Source organism: Saimiri boliviensis, chromosome Y (assembly GCF_048565385.1).
Source record: "Saimiri boliviensis isolate mSaiBol1 chromosome Y, mSaiBol1.pri, whole genome shotgun sequence".
NCBI classification, from domain to species: Eukaryota; Metazoa; Chordata; class Mammalia; order Primates; family Cebidae; genus Saimiri; species Saimiri boliviensis.
Window position 1 is genome coordinate 13,385,754 of NC_133471.1, and position 23,876 is coordinate 13,409,629.

General features: G+C 33.3%; 1 pseudogene; it reads left to right on the forward strand.

Annotated features, from left to right (window-relative positions):
* Positions 1-1,274: 1,274 nt before the first annotated feature.
* LOC141583074 (XK-related protein 3-like) lies at positions 1,275-23,558 on the forward strand (annotated as a pseudogene).
* Positions 23,559-23,876: the final 318 nt, after the last annotated feature.

The following is a 23,876-nucleotide window of genomic DNA, read 5'->3' on the forward strand; positions in this document are numbered from 1 at the left end:
GTGGGACCATAAGTTGGAATGTCCTTCTCCAATTCTCCAAAAAGAGTGTTCTAAATTTCATGAATCAAAACAAATATTTTATTCAGTGATGTAAAAAAGCATATCAGAAATAATAGTTTTTGCTAGTCACTCAGGGTAACAGCAAAAGATTAGAGAAAATATTTAGAAAAAGTCATAGATTATTAACATCAAACCTCTTGGAAGGCCAAAAGGTTTTACTGGGGCAGGCCAAAGGTGGCCAACCAGTTTATTATGTTAAGTTAGGGAGAAATAGAAACAATAATAGACCTTACCCTATACTCATTTGTCTTCACTCTGTTTACTCATGTTAATTTTGTGTTGGGTGGTATCTCTGAGGAAGACCAAAGAGGAATTATCTACTAATAGCATTTACCCAGTGCTCTGGAACCTAAAGCCTTTATCTGTCCTAAAACTATTCTTTAAACCATGTTAATTATCCACAAGTGTGTTGACTTATAACATCTGTCGTAAAATCTTGAGAGAAAACATGTGTGATGGACAGAGGGTCTTGATGAATTTGTTGCATTTTTCCTCTAAGAGCAACCAACAGCTGTAGTAGTGTGAGAGTGGATTCCTTGATCCATTGTTGAGTCGGAGTCGGCAGGTCAGACTTCTGCAGGTGGTGACCAGTGTCTCAGGTCATGGATCAATGGCATAAGTGATGTCTCATGTGAGGAAACTTGAGGTAATATCCCTAACAGGAGGTGCTCAAACATGGAGCAAACTAATGTGATAATTACTGCAAAGAAGAAGAAGCAGTGGACCTCCCAAGGCAAGAAAGTGAAAAGGACCACATGGTCAGGTCAGGCCAAGAAGTAAGCCATTGGTGCCTACTGAGGATTTTCAACCTTGACAAGACATTTTTTTCAGGCTAGGATTTATCATGAGACATCAGTTATCAGCTCAGCAGATAAAAGTACGGAACATCTCAAGCTGCTGTTTTCCTCAGCCCAAGGTTATTGGTAAAGAGAATGCTGGACATAAAGCTCTGGAAACAAGTGGGGAGGAATCATGCATAGAGGCATCTAACAAATAAAAAAAGGGACAAAGGAAACACTAATGCTATAGAAATGTCTTTTAAGGAGGGAGCATTATGGAAAGAACTCTTAGCCTTCTCAGTGATTGATAATCAGCAGGGCAATCAGGTATATAGATTTATAAAAAAGATAAGAAAGACATTTCAGATCAAAATGCATGGCCACAAGAAATGAAATAAAAGGGAGAAGAGGCTCCGCAACAGGGAAACTTCACCCATGCCAGCAGCGTCGGCTGTGCAGGAGGAGAAAACAGAGGATGTGAAAGGTGTCACACGCAGCCAAGTTCGTGGGGGAAAAGGAAAAAAGAAAACGAAAGGGAGAGAGCTCCTGGTGTTCAAGCCAACAGGCTCAACCCAAGGCCAAAAACTGTGGCTGGACAGTGAGAACAAGCAGCACAAGTGGAAAACAGGTGGCAGCACACTTTGCTGCTGCACTGCTCTCTTCAGGTATTTCAAAGTAAAATTTCATGGGTCCTTTATATACAAGGAATATTTCAAATTGTAATTTTATGCTAAGATTTAAGTAAATTTAAGAATTTGTATGATATTTTCTATATTAGCCACTGGTGTTGCAAACCTACTCTTAATGTGGCTCTTTTAAAATCTAACAGTAAAAGAGTGTATTTTTCTTATGAAAATTCCTCTAAAGTCAGAGAGGTTACATCTAGTTCATGAATTAGAAAGGAGCAATTAAAAGCCAGACATATACATTTGCTCATCAGTAGAAAAAGAATTCAGCAACTAACTGATAATTTGCAAAACATGTTTCATATCTTAAAAGGCGGCATGACTAGCACAAGCCTTAATTACCCTTCATTTAATAAATTTAAATGTTAAATTTCAATCAGCTATAAAAGAACATTCACAAATTGAAGAGCAATTAAAAGCTAAGCACGTTAAACTACACATTATTCTTTAAATAAGAACTTTAAGCCAAATTACATATTTGCTGAAATAAGAAATAAAAATTTTGTGCCCATTTTCAGAAATAAATAAACAAAATTGTATGTGACCGTGGTAAAAGCATACGCGTAAAATACTGATTTGAGACAGACTTTGCTCAGCACGTGACTCACTGTTTTCAGAACAGCCTGTTATTTTAAAGCCCCAAAATTTGGTTGGCCTGAAAACTCAATGGCAAGATGTAGAGTTATTCAGTCTGTGACTTTAAGCACGTGGTTAAGGTATATTCTTTGAGTCTCTGTTTCCGGGGATGCTTTCAGATTTCCTTTTAAACTTCATGTTACCAATTTTAGCTTGTGATTGTAATAATTAATGCAAAACAATTACTAAGTAAAAATCCTGATGTTATCAAGATTCCTTTAATGAAATGAGCAATGAAAGGCCTTGTTACGTGTCTCATGCCTAATGCTTTAACACTGATTACTGTTGAATCAGGCAAACAAAGAAAAGCTCCAGTCTGGAAAAGATGACGTAATTCACTACTGGCAGTCAGAGTGCTGAGATTGGAGCTGTAAATCTAGCATTTACAGCTTGTTCTCCTCAGCCCACACACATAGCAAATAAATTGTCTTACTCAGTTTACTTACTACAAAATCTTGAAGCAGCTTCAATCAAATCTAATCTTAAGCCCACAGCTCACTGCCTAGCCCGTTCGCTTATGGCAATAGACAAGCAGATTTATAAGTGATGATATCACTGCTTAACCAAGACATCCAGAAACAGAAAGATTAGAGGGAGAAGTAGAAAGAAAGAATCAGGGAGAAAGAAAGACAGACAGACATAGAGAGAGAAAGAGAGAGACACACACACACACACAGAGAGAGAGAGAGAGAGAGAGAGAGAGAGAGAGAAAGAAAGAGAGAGAGAGTTAAGGAAGGCAAAAAGAGAAAGACTAAAGGAGATAGAGATTAGAAAGAGATAAAGGGGAAGTGAAAAAAGAAATATTAAAAAAGATATAGATAGGTGAATGTACCATTAGGAAGGAAGGTTGTAAAACAGAGTTAAATTATGTCTAAATTCATCAATGAAAATTGTAAAAACATGTTATAGAAGAGAATTTGTGCAAGTAGATTGTATAAATTTTGTTTTAAAGTATTAAGCAAGTTTTAAACATTAATTTAAAAAAAATCTGTGTTAAAACATATTGGTTAAGTTTAAATCATATCATTTAGTGTTTCTGTAAACGGACAACAAGTTTTTATCAAAACACTAACCTGTTCTCTTACAGAGATTATAAAAAGTCTCTTAGCACAGGCATCACCACTAAAATTTCCAGTACTTTTACACCAGCCAGGAGGATGCATCTTCATCAAAAGATGGCAAAAAGAAAAAATAAGAGCCAGCCTATGACACAAGCCCCAGATGCCACCTGGACAATGCTAAAGAGAACAATGTAAAAGGCTAAGTGAATCCTCCTCCTTAGAATTTTTTTTTATTTTTCATTCTTTTACTTTTCCTGAAAATTGTACCTGCTACACTCTATCAAGTGTATCATCTAATCTACTTTTTCTGCCCTAATTAGACTAACACATCTTTCACAGCTTCAAACAGTCTCATCCATAGTCCTGGTGGCAACTGCCAGCATTTCAAAGTCACTACAAACAGGTGCTTTTGTAGATTATCTGGCCAAAAATGATGGAAAGATGTGTAAGTCATCTCTCCTGGTTAGACCCCATTCCTGTAAGTCACTGTTTAACTGGAAACCACTCAGTGATTGTACTCATAATTGTCTTGTGTTATTTATGAATCCTAGAATGCAAAGTTGGAATACAAGCAAGGAATTCCTCCCCTGACAAACACATGACTGAACCCTTCAGTGACCAGCAGACGACAGAGCCTATTTTTCATAAAAAGAAAAAGAAAAAGGGGGAAATGTTGTTACTTGCTTGGGGTAGCACCAAATATTACGGAAATTATTTAGAAAAAGTTGTAGATTATAACTTCAAACTTTTTGGAAGGTAAAAAGCTTTTATTGACTGGAAGACGAAAGGTGGCCAGTTGGTCCATTTATGTTAAGCTAGGAGGAGAGAGAGACAATTAAAGGCCTTACCACACACACTTTTGTCTTTACTCTGTTTACTCATATTATCTTTGTGCTGGGTAGTCTCTCAGGGGGAGATCAAAGGAGAATACTGGTTAATAGCATTAACTCTTAGCCCTGGGGCCTAAAGCTTTTATTCATCCTGAAATGATTCCCTTTGCTATGACAACTTTCCACAAGTATGTTAACTGAGAACAGCTGTTGTAGAATCTTAAGGGAATAAATGTCTGATGGACAGAGGGTCTTGGTTGATTTGTTGCATTTTGCCCTCTGAAAGCAGCCACGAGACATCCCTAGCCTACTTGAATCACTGTAATCGTGTGAGAGTGTGTTCATTCATCCACTGGTGAGTGAGTGAAGGTCTGAAGGACACATAACCACAGGTGGTGAGTGACGTCTCACATATTCATAGATAGTTTGTTTCTAATTTTTAGGGACCCTGGACACTTATATTTTCCTACAGGGCACAATTGGGTCAGAAATGTCACCTCTTTGATTCTTCAAAATGAACGTTTAAATAATATTTTATAAAAATAAAGGTTAAATTCTGTGGTGTAAAATGGTACTTCAAAGTATTCTCACTGACAGATTATTTCTATTTTTTTTTAAAATGGATGTGAATATGGTTCTATAAGAGCTCAATAAGTTTTGTAATGTCACTTTTTAATACTACAAAAAGTGTATTTAAGTGTTTCTGAATCAAAATACAAGTTTGACTCTGTGATATAGAATGGCACATCACAAAGCATTTTCACTGATAGCTTATTTCTACATCTTAGGATTAGATACTCATATGTTCCTATGTTGGTTCTACAGGTTCAAAAATATAACTTCGTAGATTCAAAAATAAAAGTATTTCAAAAATGATGAATTAAAACACAGGTTCCCTATGTTATATAAAACAGCACATCACAAAGCATGTTCACAGATGGATTGTCTTTAGTTTTTAGAACTGGAAATTTAAATTTTTCTGTAAGTTCTAAATAAGCTCAAAAATATTGCTTCTTAGATTGCACAAAAAGAGTTTTCAAAGAATTGCACCATAATTCAGGTTTAATTATTTGATATGAAAAGCACATTATAAAGCATTTTGATAGCTAGATATTTCCAGTTGTTATGACTGGACATTTGTTTTCCAGAGTTCCATAGTTTCAGGGATGTAAATTCTTATATTCTACAAAATGAGTGTTTTAAAGTTGTAGAAACAAAACACAGATTTAATTGTGTGATATAAGCCTACACATTCCAAGGTGTTTTTATACATATCTTGTTTCTTGCTTTTAGGGCTAGATATTTGTATGTTTCTATAAAAGCTCAACAGCTTTGGAAAAATACCTTTATTGATTCTCCAAAAAGCATTGTTTGAACCTGTGAAATCAGAATACATTTTAAATACTATGATATTAATCAGGACATCACACTATGTTTTAATATAAAGCTTGCTTCTAGTTTTTAGAACTGAAAGTAAGTATGTTTCTGTAAGGGATAAATAGGCTTAAAAATGTAGCTTCTGAGATTTTACAAAACGACTGTTTTGAACCTGTTTTATGTAAATGCAGGTTTAAATCTGTGAGGTAAAATAGCACATTAAAAAGTGTTTTTACAAGTAATGACTATATCAAATTTTTAGGGATGGATATTGGTATGTTTCTACAGAAGCTTAATAGGTGCTGAAACATTGCTTGTCAGGTTCTACGCAAAGAGTGTTTTTAACATATAGAATCTAAACAGAGCTTGCATTTTGTGAAATAGAAAGGGCATCACGATGCCTTTCCACAGACAGCTCTTCTCCATTTTATATGACTCAATATTCATATGTATCTATAAGTCCTCCACAGACTTGAAAATATCTCTTTTATGATTATAAAAAAAATGTGTGGAACCTGTTTAATCAAAATTCAGGCTAAGGTTTGTGACATATAACAGCACATAACAAAGCATTGTCACAGACAGCTTGTTTCTAAGTTTTGGGGACAAATATGTTTTCTTGTAAGGGCTTAATAGATTCAGAAACTTAATTTGTTATATTTTACAAGAATAGGTTTTAAACTTGCCGAATCAAAACACAGTTTCCATTCTGTGTTACATAACAGCACATTGCAAAGCATTTTCAGAAACAGCTTGTTTCAAGTTTTTAGGGCCAGATATTCACCTGTTCTTATGAAAGATACTAGGTTAAAACATTACTTCTTAGAGTCTACAGATTAGTCATTAAACCTTTTTCAATCAGAACACAGAATCTATTCTGAGGTATAAAGTAGCATATTACACATTATTTTCACAGACAGATTGTTTTTCACTTTGGGGGCTGGATATTGATAACTTTAAATAAAGGCTCAATAGCCCTAAAATACTCACATCTTAGATGATACAAAAAGATTGTTTGGAACGCTTTCATCAAAATGCTTGTTTATCTGTTTTAAAAAGAGGTGCATCAGATATATTTTCACAGATAGCCTGTTTATGGTTTTTAAGGCTGGAGGTATGTAGTTTCTAACAAAGGCTTGGAATTGTTAAATAATTTTTAACAAATACATATAAAGTAATTATAATTACTTAAGTATCACAACTCATAACTTACTTTAGAAAAAAAAAAAAAAAAAAAAAAAAAAATTGTTATACATTTTTCAGGAGTTTGGAAGCCCAATATAACTAATCAAAGATGCCCACTGGACAATCTGTTATCCAATATTTTTCTTGAATTGTAGAGGTGATTGAACATTAATTATATTTAACAACTTCTAAGAAAACTGATTTTTTTTTTCATTCCAGCTATGTTTCTTGAAATCTTTGTTTACTTTGGCTTGGATATTGATATATCTTTTCAACTTTTATGTCATATAAAAATTTCAATATTTGTATTATAAAAAATTATACATTATAATGTGAATCCATAATGTGTTCTAATTAACATGTGTGTGTTTATATTATGTATGCTTTCCAACTGTAGTGAAGATTACTAGTTTACAAATGCCACTGACTGAGTAATTTTTTTGTTACCCTAGAATTGAAGGCTGCCTAGGTTTTCATTTGATTATATTACTGTTCAATCAATATATTAAAAAGTAATAAAAAAACTGAAAGGAAAAAGTACTATATGATTTAGTTAATCATAGAATACCTGAAATGACTTATAGTAGTAACACTTAACCAAACTTGAATGAAGTAAACTTTTCAAAAACTTCTGAATTTCCTCTGATTTCTGAGAAATATACATTGTGAAGAAATATACTCAAAATGTATTAGTCATATGTATGCATTTCTTCACAATTTTTTGAAGAGATGATTGAACACTGCTAGTTTCTCGAACATGTCTTTCACTGTAGAATTTAGCATCATTGGAAGCTTTTCTAGCCTCTCCCCACCTGATGAAAGTACAACCTTTCCAATCCCACTTCCAGTTGTGAGCTAGGCTTAGAGTAAAATGTAAAGTGAAGTCTATCTATCTATCTATTTATCTATCTATCTATCTATCTATCTATCTATCTATCTATATCTATATATATATATAGATATATATATATATAACTTTACACAATTACACAGACTGTCAATTACTTTTATAAGCTCATGATCTATACTTTTCTTTTTCTTACTCTGCTCTAGTGACAGTACCCTTGCTGTTATTTTAACAAAATTAAGCAGGTGTATGCCAGGGACATTTATACTTCTAATTTGGCTTCATACTCACATGATTGTGCTTTTAGTATTTCCGTTAGATATTTACTTGAAAGTAAACTTGTTAGTAATGTATTATGTAATTTTATATAAAAAACCAAACTGTACAGTATAATAAATAATTCTGCCTTATGTATTTCCTGCAAAATTAATAATCTAACTGGAAAACATAGCAAACAAACAACTGTCTGCTATAACAACTCACATGAATTCTCACACTCATTAACCAAAATAGCTTCTTTACAATCTGTTTAATTATTCTTTTAACTATAAATAAACTCTAACATTTAAAAAATTGAGTGCTTCTTAAGTAACAATAAATGCAAAACTGCAGGGCAGGCAGCGCCAAACCTTCAGAAGAAATACTTTACCAACTAAAAACTGTCTTAAACGGGACTCTAAAAAACAATAGTTTGTGACAACCATACAAACACTGAATCAAGCAAGGCAATTTGAAAATCATGGAAAAGCCTGTGGTGTCATATAACCCCTAGGCACAGCTGAAGTTTCCAAAGTGGCAATCAACCTTCCCAATGTGAAGCCCCAACCTCTAAGACTTTATGCGCAATACTGATTGTGTTTGTTCTAGAAAGTGTTAAAGAAGTCTGTTAAAACAGATTCTGTTCTAGAAACTGAATATTCCTGTGTTAAACCCAGCCAAAACACTGGCAGAATTCAAGCTAAGCCTTCAATAACCAAGAACATACTTTGAAGAAATAAAGCTTAACTTCCAGTTCGTACAGTGTGACATCCCAAATAAAGTTTTCTACAAAACAAAACAAAAACAACAACAAAACCACAAAAAGTATAGTAAATATGAATTAAAATCAGAAACTAAAAATGTGCCACACTTTTTAGACAAAGATTTTAAGAAAACATTTGCAAGTATGTCCAAAATAAAAATAAAAGCACAACATGAAATTTTCAGAGACACAAATTATAAAAGAAAAATATAATAAATATAGAAATAAAAAGTGCAATCATGGAAATAAAAGATTCAGTAAGGAAGGTTAACAGAAAACTGAAGGAGATAAAGGTTCAGTCAATCTAAAAAAGTAATCCAGTATAAGAACATTAAACGAAACAGATTAAAGATGTGCAAAAAGGCTAAGTTTAAGCTAATCAATATATGCAATATTGGTGTCACGTATGTTCAGAAAATACAAAAGGCAGAAAAGATATCTGATAATATTCATGACGGAAACTTTTCCAAACTGTATATAATGTGAAAATCTACACGTTTTAGAAGGCCAAAAATCTTCAAACATAAAAAGTCAAAGACAGTGAAACACATGAGCAGAAAATCAAATCCGTCTTTTTCTTACAAAAAGCAAACACTGCATCTTCTCACTCATCAGTGGGTGTTGAAAAATGAGAACATATAGACACAGGGAGAAAAACATAACACACTGGGGCCTATTGGGGGTAGGGGGTAGTGGGTAGTGGGTAGTGGGTAGGGGAGGCATAGCAGCAGTGGGGGTATTGGGGAGGAATAGCTTTAGGCGAAATACCTTAATGTAGATGATGGGGTGATGGATGCAGCAAATCACCGTGGCACATGTGTACCTATGTAACAAACCTGCACATTTTTCACATGTATCTCAAAATGTAAAGTATACTTTTAAAAATAATGACAAATTAAATAAATAAATTCAAGTGTTATAACTTTAGAATGTTAAATTTTGTTACTATGACAATGACAAAATATATTAACAGGCCACTAGAAAATTGTTTGCGCTATAAGTAAACATGGAAGCCATGAATTCAGTAGCTTTTATTTTTGAATAGAGGCACCATGGGTCCAAGCCTCCCACCAGGTATTAAGCATGGAGGGCCAAAGGCACATATTGTGGATGTTTTTTCACACAACCTCTATGCCACCAGTGCATACAAATGGGGAGAAGCTTATTTGTGCTCAGTGGTCAGTAGAGCAGTGGATGCAGTGTCATGGATTGGTTAACAGCCAATGGAACAACAAACATGGAAACATATGTTTCAACCATGAGATGTGAAAAACTGAAAGGTTATGGATGATGGAAGACATCTGCCTTTTGACGAGAGGGTGTGTCTCAGCATGAGGCTGATAGAAAATGGCAGCAGATTCAGAGATACCATGTTGAGGAAGAAAGATGGCTTCACTCAGCTCTTGCTGCCAACTGGATCAACAGATAATAACCCATTGAATAGAGAGGTAATGAATGAAATACAGAGCGCTCTGGATAGTAAGCTTGTGCTGCTCATCGCGGTTGGCAGTGTCTTTTGCTGTGGTCTTAATTTTGAAAACTTTGTGAAGTATTTAAAACATGATTGAAGAAAATGAAGTGCTAAAGTAGTGGACACCAAGAAAACTTTGTGAATACTTTCACTGAGTTTCATAAACCTATTTTTGTATTGATCAATGGACCAGCCATTGGACTAGGTGCATCTATACTGTCTCTCTGTGATACGGTTTGGGATAAAGAAAATGCCACTTGCTTTCAAACCCCTTACACAAGATTTGGAGAGAGTCCAGATGGATGTTCCACCACTGGTTTTCCAAGATGATGAGTGGAGCATCTGCCAGTTAAGTATTGATCAATGGGCAGAAGATGATGATGCAAGAACCATGTGCCAACAGCCTGGCCTCTCAGGTGTTTTGGCATGAAGCATTCCCATAGAAAGTTATGATTAGCATTATGATGTTTGCACCATGCAATACGGTTGTGCTTGAAATGTATAAAGCTCTTGTCCACTATAACATGAAGACAAAATTGAAATAGGCCAGTGAGAGAGTGGGAAGTCCTGAGAAAAATCTGGGGCTTAGTACAGGAAATAAAATCAATCTTAAAATATCTGCAAAATTAAATTGATGACTTTTGGTTCTCAGTCAGTCTGATCACGACACCAGACAAGGCTAAGCAGAATTCACCATTAGATACAAGATGCTGTCATTTGTTTTCATGGCCCAAGAAAAGTTCACCCATAACTCATGCTTGAGAGGAGTACTGAAAACATCCAGACTATTTATTATCAATATAATTTTAAGCACTGTAACGTTACAATAAATAGCTGGCTTGGTGGCTCATGCCTGGAGTTCCAGCACTGTGGGAAGCTAAGACAGCTGGATGGCCTGAAGTCAGAAGTTCTATACCAGCCTGGCCAACATAGTAAAACGCCATCTCTACTAAAAATTCAAAAAAATTAGCTGGGCATTGTTTGGGGCACTTGTAATCCCAGCTACTTGGGAGGTTGAGCAGGAGACTCCTTGAACCCAGGAAGCAGAAATTATAGTGAGTTAAAATTGTGCCATTGCACTCTAGTCTGGGCAAAAAGAACAAAACCCCATCACAAAAATAAACAAACAATAATTACAAAACTTTTTTGCTCAAATGTCATTATTTTATGCACAAATACAAATTTAAGTATAAACTGGTAAGCACTAAAATATTTGTAGCTCTAACTTCTAAAAATATATGGCTAATACAAAATAAAGATTATTATTATTATTATTTTTTTTTTTTAGTATTGAGTTACAGAAAATATTGAAATAACTCTTTTGTCTTGTAGAAAGGAGAGTCTTAAAGAGTATAAGAAAGCCTCCATTCTCCTCCCACAAATATACACACAGGACAACATGAGATGTTGCATGTGTTTTCATTAAGTCAACAATAGTTGAGACAGAAAATTCTGAATGAAGAAATTTATCTTTCAGGATAAATATTTCTAATAAAAAATTCACTGAGAATCAGTATCCCAGAGAAAACATGTGCTAAAGACTTATGCTGAGATGTCAATTGATTTTTCTTTCATTTTAAACTGTCTAGTTTTACTCAGTTAACTTATAGAAACCACTGTCTCTCAGGAATAAAGTTTTCTGTGCAGTATTTATGAATCATAAAATAATTTAGGTAGAAATATCTAAGTGACAATGTTTATAGCATGTAGCTTTTAGGTTAACTTGAAGTATGATTTATTTAATAAGTTATAATTTAGGACACACAATTAAATCCAGAAGCTCTTTTCTAAGAAAGCAAAAATAAAATATTTACCTAATATTTGGCATTTTAAATTGCTGGTTTCAGCCTTTATATGCGCAACATTTTCAAGAAAACTAGACATGTTCTGCAATCCAGTAGCTCTCTGAAGCCTGCATACGTGGGTTTTATAAGTAACTTTGTAAAACATAGGGATGATTTAATATTCCACTGGCTGTGGGTGATCTATGTCTCCTCTGTCACGGAATACTTAGGTGGTTACTTCATCAGTCATAAACCTCTATAATTAATGTTATTTTTTGCCCAGCTTGTGCTGAGGCTCTCTGGTCTCATTCCACCCGCTTCAGCCTTAAAGACAGGCTCAGCTTTCCCTATGATCCTGTAGCTAATTTTTCTATAGGTGAATCAGGCTCAGAGAAGAAAGAGGTGCAGGTGCGAGTGACTGTTGTGTTTGGCCACTGAGCATAGCAAGGCACACTGGTTGTGGCAGGATAAGAAGCCTTAGGTGCTGACAAGGGTGCCAGCTCTCTGAAACCCTGTGGCTGCATCAGATCTACCAAAAGGTTCTTCCACTCAAGACACTAGAAAATGCAGCAGCATCAACAAAATTAAACATGCCAGACTGCAGAGACCCAAAAGTGGTGTAAAGCCCTGGATTGGAAAGCTTTTAGATCTAAGCTTCCAGGAAGGCTGTAGCTTTTCTATTTTTCTCTTCTAGTCTTGTTGCTCACAATGTGGTGAAGAGGGTTTTTGGTTTTCAGCTATATTTGTTGTATTAGTCTGTTTTTATGCTGCTGATAAGGACATACTTGAGACTGGGAAGAGGAAGAGGTTTAATTAGACTTAAAATTTCACATGGTTAGGGATGTCTCAGAATCATGTAAGTTGGTAAAAGGCAATTTTTACATAGTGACATCAAGGGAAAATGAGATAAAAGCAAAGTGGGACCCCTTGATAAACCTGTCAGCTCTTGTGAGACTTATTCACTATGATGAGACTAGCATGTGAAAAAATATGTACAGCTGAGGGATCACAGAATTCACACAGTAAGTAGCACCAGCATTGTTCAGTCCCAGACATTTTTCTGGTGAGTAAGACCTAACAGGGAGCACATAATTTTACTCAAGGAGAGCTACACAAGCTGAGATAAAAAGAAGGAATAATACTTGTATTATGAAAATAATAATTCTGTCCACTGTTCTCTCCATTAAGCTGACAGATTAATATTAACAATAACTCGTTTGTCAAAAGTCACTTTGAAACAATGCTTTAAATTTTCACATTAACATGAGGTATTATACAGATCCTTACCTGCGACCTGTTAAATTCATATTTTAATAACATTTTACATGTAACAGTTTTCTAGGAAAGAGTCATACGTGATGGGATAACATAAAATTTTCATATGTGAAACACAGACTCAAATTTAATCATTATAAGTTTATTATTTATAAAAAATTGTGCTTGAAATAAATGTTTTCAATTACGTGTGGTCAAAATTTTATATAAAGAAAACATTGCAGTTATTTTTTATTTTAATTGATGATTTTAGTTTAAATCATGATTCTGACCCATAAGACAATAGCCTTCACAAAAATACATTTCCTTCCTCAGTAAAAAGCAATAACTACTTGACCAATATTCACAGTTTTACTGTGAATGAAGGTCAGTAAAATTCTGTGTTTACAATCACTTTGAAAACTGTATATCCCTCTCCACCTGTTTAAATTGAATGAAAATTAAGCATCAATCCATATGAGAGGCAGCTTAAATAAATTGCATGACATTTAACTGCAAATTATGTAGTTACAGAAAAAAAGTGTATTAAACAGACCTTTATGTACACACAGTTTACTAATATAAATCAAGGTTAATAATGCTGTATACTGTATATTGTGTATTCTCATTTGTGTAAAATTATTATATGTATATAAAAGTACATATGCAGAAATATTATCTGGAGCAGAAATATAAAATTGGTGGAAAGTTTACAAATTTAGTACGTATTATCTTTTACATTTAAAATACAATAGCTAAGTCAATTAACTTCAGCAAAACAAATTTTACAGGATAATCTCTCTCCATAAAATATACAGGACAAATACAGATCTAACTTTCTAAGAAGTGAGTTTAGTTAGAAACTCCTACTCTGTGATTAAAAATATTCTCACACAGAGAGAGACATGAACAAAGATAATTTTACATTTACTCATTAAAGATTTATACTGAATGCTATTGTTAATTGTATTTCTAATTATTGGTTTTCATTTGAAATACAATTTTTGTTATAATTTGTCATTTTTCTTCCACATCTCCCATCTGAATTTTAGTTTTTTGTAAAATCTGAACATAGCTGTCCAGTTTGTTGGACTCGAATGAGCATTTAGAACTTAATAAATCTACTCAAGCCCAAGCACAGTGGATCATCTGTAATCCTGGTACTTTGGGGCATTGAGGCAGGTGCATCACCTAAGGTCATGAGTTCAACATCAACCTGGCCAACACGATGAAACTCTGTCTCTACTAAAAATACCAAACTTCACCACGTGTGTTGATGGGTTCTTGTAACCCAGACTACCAGGAAAGCTGAGACAAGGGAATCACTTGAACGTGGCAGGCAGAGATTGCATTGAACTTAGACTACACTGATAAACTCCAGCCTGGGTAACAGAGTGAGACTCTGTCTTTAAAAAGAGACAGACAGACAGAGAGAGAAAAAGGAAGAGATTATTGGATATTCACAAGAAATTGATCCCTGTCTCATACTTACATCATGATTATCTTAAATATATTATAAATATAAATTTAGAAGCTAAACACAATAAAATAAAATCTTTAGAAAAATATGTAGATGTTTGTGACCTTAGATTAGGCAACGGTTTCTTTGATATGTAACAAAAACAAAAGTAACACCAGCTAAATTGAACTTCAACAAAACTAAACCTCTATTTCAAAGACATTATAAAAGAAGTTAAAAAATACAATGAGAGAAAAATATTGGCACATCATATCTAGAGCTAAGCATAAGAGAAGATAAGCTTTGAGAAAAATAAAAATCAAATCACAATGAGATACTAATTTATATTGAATAGAATGGACTGTTATCAGAAAGAAATAACAGATGTTGGTAAATACATGAAAAATTTGGACCCTCATCCAATTACTTGTTGGAACATAAAGGGAGATTGTTTCTTGAGAAAACAGTCTGGTGGTTGGGCCAGTCAGGCTCACATCTTTAATCCCAGCACTTTGGGGGGCCAAGGTGGGCGGTTCACAAGGTCAAGAGATCAAGACGATCTTGACCAACAAAAAATAAAATGAGATTTGAAAACATTTTTACAAAGACAGCAGAAGAATAAAATACTTAGGAGCAAATTCAACAAATGTACAAAAGTTATAATCTAAGAACTCTAAAATATTGCTGAAATAAATTTAAGAACACTGAAATCAATGAAAAGATATCTAATATTCATGGATTGGATAGTAACCCTCCACGTTTGACCTACAGCTTCAATTAGGGGGTCAATTAAGTCCCAGGTGACTTCTTTATAAAACCTTGTCTCTAATAAAAGTATACAAATTACTGGGATGCAGTGATGTGAGCAGGTAGTCCCAGCTATTGAGGAGGCTGAGGCAAAAGACTTGTTTGAATCCAGTAGGTGGAGGTTGCAGGGAGCCTAGATCATGCCATTGTAGTTCAGCTTAATGACAAAGTGAGACTCCTGAAAAGGAAGAAAGGAAGGAAGGAAAGAAGGAAGGAAGGAAGAAGGAAAGAGAAAGAAAGAAAGAAGAAAAAAAGAAAGAAAGGAAAGAAAGAAAAAGAAAGAAAGGAAGAAAGAAAAAGAAAAAGAAAGACAAAGGAAAGGACAAAGAAAGAAAGAAAGAAAGAAACAACGAAAGAAACAGAAAGAGAAATAAAAGAAAGAAAGAGAAAAAAGAAACAAAGAAAGAGAAATAAAAAAGAAAGAAAAAAAGAAATAAAGAAAGACAGGAAGAAAGAAAGAAGAAAGAGAAAGAAAGAGAAAATCGAGAAAGACAGAACTGTGGTAGATTCTCATAAGATAGGACGTACATTCACCACAGGTCTCGAAAATTAAGGTATATTTATGCCAATTTGTATATGAATGTCAGTAGAGCAGTATTATTAACCATATAAATGTTTTCATCAACTGATGTGGAGGTGGGCCAAGGTCGATAGTGATACCCTTGAATTGGATTCAAATCATATATTCACTTAACATATATTTGATAATTGATGCAAATCTATGTATTCTATAGTAAAACCACCTTGAATTCAAATTGTCTGTTAAACTTGAGTATGTGCGATAGTCATATATGATATGGGCTTTGGTAAGAGACTGTCTGGAGTTATAAATTTGGGACTCATAGTACTGTTCATAAATGCATTGTACAGGAAGAAATAACCAGGAGATTGAGATTAAATGCATCAGGAATAATTCAAGTAAGAGACAGACTAAGAAATAACTGTTATATTTACCAAGTGTGGTGGTCTTTTCTATGATTGCATAGTATTCCATGGTGTATATGTGTCACATTTTCTTTATCCAGTCTCACATTGATGGGGATTTGTGAACCGTGCTGCAATAAACCTACATGTGCATGCATCTTTATAATAGAATGATTCATAATCCATTGAATATATACCTAGTAATGGTATTGCTGTGTCAGTTAATATTTCTATTTCTGAATCTTTGAGGAATTGTCACACTGTCTTTCACAATGTCTGAATTAATTTATAATATAAAAGGGTTCCTGTTTCTCCAGATCCACTCCAAAATCTGTTGCCTCCTGATTTTTTAATGACCACCATTCTAACTGGTGTGGGATGGTATCTCAAGGTGGTTTGATTTGCATTTCTCTAATGACCAGTGATGAAGAGCATTTTTTTTTTTTTATATGTTTGTTGGCTACATAAATGTCTTCTTTTGAAAAGATCTATTCATATCCTTGCCAACTTTTTGATGGGGTTCTTTGTCTTTTCTTGTAAATGTTTTAAGTTCTTCATAGATTTTGGATATTAGCCCTTTGTCTTAAGGGTAGACTGCGATTTTTTTCCACAGCAATGACAACAAATTAAAAAAAGAAACTATGACAGTTAGCAAAATGTTAGTTGATGATGTTAAATAGAGTACTTTGAGTGGAATGTTTGGAATGAAAGTCTCACTGGTTAAGGGAAGTGGAAATTTCAAATGAGAGCATGTTATGAATAGTAAAAATAATTAGCGGTTGTTTAACATTTTAAATTTAGCAATTAGGGTGTTATGGATGACCTTGTGAGAAAGGACTGTTGTGGGATAAAAACCTAAAAAAGAATAAGAACTGATGGAAAGGAAAGAGCTAATAGAAATTCTCTGCGGAAATTAAAAGCAGAAAAAAAAGGTGTCATAAAAGACATTTTTTGGATCATAAAATACGGAGTTTTTTATACACGTGTGATAAGGATATAAGGACAGTGATGAGGACATTAAAATAAATAACATGAAAGGGAAAAATATTAACCATATAGATAGGTTGTACATATTTTAAAATGTAGTAATGATTTTGTGTTTGAACAAATAAGTACATATAAATAAAAGTATGATTTAGATCACAGTAACAAACAATAAAAGTTGAAGAATTTAATACTCTGTAGCATAAAATTTAACCAAAGAATTAGAGGAAAGAATAATTATGATAAATTCTGACAATAGAGACAATGCAAAGAGAGTTCAAGAAATGAACATCTTATCAAATTATAATAAAATAGATGACTTGCTTCTTCCCTCCTTTTTAATTTTAACTACTACTTTTACTTTTCTGATTGATATATTTTACCAAACACCAACATCTTCTATGAAAATATTCTTTTCTCCTTGAAATTTGCATTAGATTGTTACTCATTTTATGCATTTTCATTATATTAACAGCACTTTTAGTCAGAAAAAAAATGCTATCTAAACATACTGTTCAAATATTTACTTCATTCGAAAGTACTGTTGCCTTTTATTTTTCTTATTATTCATTTCGTTTTATATTGTTTTCACACATAATGAATAATTTATCTTCACAGAAGTAATTTTCTGGCAGTTTGTCTAGAGAAAATTAAAATTATCCTCTTTCCTCCACAAAACAGTGTTTCAATCTTGTATTACTTGGCAAAGTCTGAATTTTGTATCTATTTAAATTCAAACTTGACATGATTAATAACTACAGAGTTAAATAAAGTAAAACAAAAACAAAAACAAAAACAAAACAAAACAAAACAAAACAAAACACCGTAATTTAAATCCCAAATGACCAACATCTAAAAATAACTGGAAGTTAAAGGGCTCACTATTATGTATTCCCTTCCTGGTCTGGAACGTCACTTGAATAGTTTTTGTAGTGTCATCCTGGGAAGGCGTGCCTTAGATCTTGTGCTGCATTGTTTTAGTGGATGTCAGCCGCAGACATTGACTAAAAGACCCAAAAAGAAAACTTATGGGAAAGGAGCGTTTTGTACATAGCACTTGGAAATGGTACTATCATCCTGGTGTTAAGAGGTGGTTAATGCCTCAGAGAAGTTTGATCGTCTATTTCATTTAAACAATATTTTCTGAGGATATAATACCTGAAGTTAGAGGTTTTGGTTGAATATTTTCTAAATCAGACATAGATTTTTCTGTTGCAATTAGCGATCCATATTTATCTGTTAACATTTCCTAGGAACAGTGAATTATATGGAATATCATTCTTGTCATTTTGATTGTATACTGAATTCTGCTGGATTCACTGATAAGAAGAGTTTGAATTAGCAGAACCCTGAGAATGGGGACACCTTTAGAAGATACTGGTGAAGAAAGTAAAGGAGGAGTTTCATCTTTGGAAGAAGAAATCGTCCTTGACCAGATACCCTATATAAGCTTTTCTTTTAGCATTTTCTTCTCAACTTTTCTCTCTCATGGTGAGGCTGCCTTGCTTTGTATATGTTTGTTATTTATCAAAAAGGTGATGACATATTCTGGATGTCATTTACCATGAGCTTTATTATTATGAGGGCAATTTTTAATCAAATTATTCTTTTTATTTTCAGCAAAGACTTGAGGAGAAATAAAGTTGTGTGACTTTTTTGGCACATTCTTCTTTTAGGAACTATAGTGAGGTAAGTGACACAAATATTTCTCACTCACTGTTTTCAACAAGTACATTGAATGCAAATAGTAGGCTAACAAGATTAAGGATGTCATAATTATTGTTTCTTTAATGGCAATGCTTCCCTATTTCGTTTTGTATTGTTTTCACAATTTTGAAACTGTTGCTATGTGATTGTCATTGGTTGTAAGATAATTTTATAAAATGCAAAGGGAAGTAAATCAGTCATTTCTTCTGTTCTGTCTATGCACATATTGTATATCAGTCTTTTTTTTTTTTTTTTTTTTTTTTTTTACATTTTTCTCATTCAGCCTAATGAGCATTTTAAATCGTTATGGTGGATAAGTATGTACTCTAAATTAAGAAAGACGAGTAGCATAATAAGAAAGAAAGCCTTGAAAATAATCTCATAAACTTGGTTGACTGAAGGGATTTAACTTTTTAATGATAGATTCTCCAGACATCCTTGAATTTGTAGCTGTCACTTGAAATGTCAAAATGTAGCTACGCAATTTATTTCCACATCACTTTTGTTTGTTACTTCCCTGATTTGTGTTAATACTATAAATTTTGTAAGATCTAATTTGAAAGAGCTCTGTCTTTATAGTTAAAAAATACTAATGTGTACACAATTACATACACTTTACAGAATTTGGAGTCACTGGGAATAAGTGTTACCCTTTATTAAAAAAAATAAGACATAAAATTAGTTGGAAGTGGTGTTGTATGCCTGTAATACTAGCACTTTGGAGGTCAACATATGTGGAACATGAGTTCAAAAGTTTGAGACCAGCCTGGCCAAGATGGGGCAACCCCATCTCTACTACAACTACAAAAGTTAGTTGGGAATGATAGAAGGTGCCTTTAATGGTAACTCAGCTACTCAGAAGTCTGAGGCAGAGAATTTCTTGATCCCAGGAGGCAGAGAGTCTAGTGAGACAAAATTGTGCCACTACATTCTAGCCAGGGCAACAGAGTGACACTCTGTTTATATGTATACTCTGAATATATATATATATATTCTGTAAATGCAGAAAATGCAGAGTGGTTTACAAACACATTCAAAAATTTGAAACCTCAAAGTCTAATCTCCTATCCAAAGAATTAGTAACAACGAGAGCAATTAGTAACACTAGCAGAAAAAGCAGAAAAATAAACACTACTGCAGGGTCAAAGAAGTAATCCCAGTGACAGTTCATGGAGTGATTTTGTGCCATTCTCTGGACCTAATTTATCTTTAATTTACCGTATCTCCTGAAATAAAAGGACTTAGGCAGAAACAACAAAATATGAAGAAGGTATTAGCCACAAAACTCAATAAATAAAACCCCTGACAATATTAAAACTAGTAATCCGAGTGTTGAAAAAACATACCTAATTTTACTATTTAAAAGTGATAATCAATATTTCATAAAATTTTTGCAATACAGTGGGTGTGGCAACTCATGATTCTAATCCCAGCATTTTGGGAGGCTGAAGTAAGTGGATCACCTGAGGTCAGAATTTTGAGACCACCCTGGCTAACGTGGTGAAACCACTTTTCTACTACAAATACAAAATTAGCAGGTTATGATGGAATGGGCCTTTAATCTCAGGTACCTAGGAGGCTGAGGTAAAAGAAATACTTGAACCTAACATGCAGAGATTTCAGGGAGCTCAGATTACACCATTACACACCTGCCTGGATGAGAGAGTAAGACTCCATCAGCCCTGAATAAAAAATCTTGCAGTAAACAGCATTAGAATGAAAAGAAGAATAATTTACAAAAATCTGCTTGTAAGTGGAAGATACTAGATTATCCATTTCCTTAAAAAATATTCAAATAAATGTGAGTTCTAAGTTATAAAGTATTTGTTCAAAATATCTCCAACATAAACTTTACCGTTTTCTTTCCATTCTCCACTCCCCCACCACTTTTGATAACTATTTCTTCTTTTACTATCTTTTCATATCCTACTTTCTTCCATCATAGTGATATGTTATTCTAAATAAAACATCTTTATGAATGGTTCAATGTATTGAAAAGAATAGCAAATTCTCCCTGGCTTGAAACAGGATATTTGCAACATATTTGTTGTGAATGTATATATAAAATTTAAACTTATTTACTCTATTATCAAAAGAGGTTCTCTAAAGGAAACTATGTTCTTCTAAGCAGAATAAAAATTTCCAAATTATGGTATATGTGTCTTTTCTTTTTCCCATGTGACATGGAGATATCCATTATTTGACGCTTAAAATGTCAGTAGCAAACTTTTGTTTCCTCTCAGAACCATGCACTATTTAAAGCCTATTTACATAAAGCCAGGTAAAAGGCTTTAAAATATGTTTCTTTATTTTTAATGACAATAATGGCCGTGTGTTTATTATGTAAATTTTTATGTGTGGTTTACTTTCTGGTGTGGTGTGTAATAATTATTCTCTAGGTGCTCTAGATTATATGACATGCTACAAAGTGTATAATATATGTAAATAGTTTCATTATGCAACTCCATATAAAATTTATATTTCCATATATGTTTCACAGGCAACTCATATAAGAATAAGCCACATTAATTATAATGATCTTGATTTATCTAATAATTAAATAAATATCTTAATGTCTCTTACTCATTTCTCCAGCAGTATCACTATTATAGTATCAATTTTTTCTGTTTGTAGCTTTTTGATACATTGAATGAGAACGTCATGCAATCATCTTTTACATTTTTGGAATGTTATTTTTAACTTTTTCTTCTCAGATTAGCGATTTTCATTAGTATGTGAATAAACTGTAATTTAGTGAATGTCTCATCTGATAATTATGTTGTAAATCTTTTTGTGTCATAAATAATTCTGAAACCCTATTACATTTACACGTGTTTAAATAAGAACATTTATGGATAATGTAAAGGTGCCCTTAAATGTCACAAAGAAATGATACAATTTATACGGTGATAAAGAGTCTGCTGAATTTTCTTCCAAATTAGATGTATGAAAAGAGTTACTAATTATTATTTGCATAAAGAATACGGCTTCACAGTTTTGCATAAGTTTATATATATTTTTGCATTTACCTTTTTAATGAATAAATAAACTCTTCTAGTGCTGGAATTATAGGCATGAGCCCCATGCCAGGCCTCTAATTTTTTTTTTTTTTCTTTTAGTCAGTTTTGACATTTGTGAACTTTCTTTTTATTTGTAAAATTCAAAGTGGGTTGATAATTTTTACAGCTGAACATAAACATATTACCTCAGTCAGCTGTTTATAATGTTTTAATGTTTTTCTCTGCAATTTTAAAATGCTTTTGTAATAAATTACAATAGAATTTTGCATTATTCAAGAGATGTTATCTTACCAACTTTTCTCTATATATACATATGTATATGACGTGATATCATTTAATTTTAGGCAGGATTTTCTGATAAAACCACATTAATGGACACAAACACACATATGCACACACTCACTTCTTAATTTCTGGAACTTCTAGAATTTCTGTTTCTTTATTACCTTGTAGTTCATCACCCAGCAAAATCTGTCAGCTTCACTTCCAGGGTTTACTTTAACTCCACAGCTTATTTCTTGTTTTCTATAATCACCATAGCCTAAAACACAATTTATGTTACATTGGCCTCTACTTTATACTCTAACTTCCTATTTTACACTCTTAACTTTCCATAAATACTATCTTTTCAATATCTAATTCAGGTACAATTTTTCTTTTAATTTACACTTCTTTCTATGTGCTGTCACATTTTATAGCATCGGATCTGAATGTCTCTTTCCTATTTCATCTTTGCCAGTCTTCCCTTTGAGGGGACGAGCATATACATGTAGAGATCTAGGTATGCATGTATTTGTTTATTTGTTTCTTTCCAGACGTAATATATATATATCTTATGTAAATATTCCTGGTAATAAAAGATTAACAAAGCTTTTTAATACTATTATTTTGTAAGTAAATAATTTTCTAAAGGAGTTTAGTGGGAATAAATAGATCTTAAAATTGCAAGGGTTAGAAGAGAAAGTGAACACTACTAAAAAAATATTTTCTGACATTTTTATGTTTATTTTTAATAGCCTTGCTGATGATATATTTCCTGTTATCTGCTGCTTATGAGGCAATTCACTGCAATATAGTGGCCTTCCAAATCAGCGACGATGATACAGTCAATGGAATTCCTCTGTGTAATAATATGACGTTTCTTAGAAATTATCTCACATGTAGTGACTCTGGCATTTTTCTCTGCATCTCTGAAACTGAGGAGCCTACCCTTTCTATTGGTCATATATTTTTTATCCGTGTTGGCACCATGGCTGGTATTTTGGAAAAGTGGAGTTCATCTTCCTTGTAGCACAGAATATAATTCCAATGTGGTGGGTACAGTGCTGATGCTTATCGTCATCACACTACTATATGCTGCCATCAACTACTCCTGCTGGGCAACAGTGAAACTGCAGTTGTCAAATGAGAAAATAATTGACAGGAGACAGAGGTGGGGCCATACAATTCTACTCTACAGCTTTCAGTTTTTAGAAAATATGATAATGACATTGGCATTTATGGAGAGCAAACTTGACTAAACCGTTACTCATTAATTGCCACACAGGTCATCATAACATACTTATTAGCTTTTGCTTTTATGTTTCTCTCCTATCGGTATTTGCACCCAAGGAGGTCAGGAAAAATATTGCCAAGACATACTAAAAATTAGCCAGAATCACTGTAATATTATGCAAACATCTAAAGAAAACTCAACTGAAAGAATAAAAACAAGCAGGTAATGAAATATTATCATTATTGAAGTAGGTTTGAGTATTTTTATTCAACAAAGTAGGAAATATTCATAAACTATACATAGGTACTTTCACAGAACAATGAGTAAAGACACTGAATTGACTTTTTAAAGATACTCTACCATTCAAAATCTTATAAACAAAAAGATCATGGAAGTAGTTTTCAATAAAATTGATTTTCTCCTGCGAATGTGTATTGGTAATTTTTGTTTCCCTCCCTCCCTCCCTCCCTCCCTCCCTCCCTCCTTTGC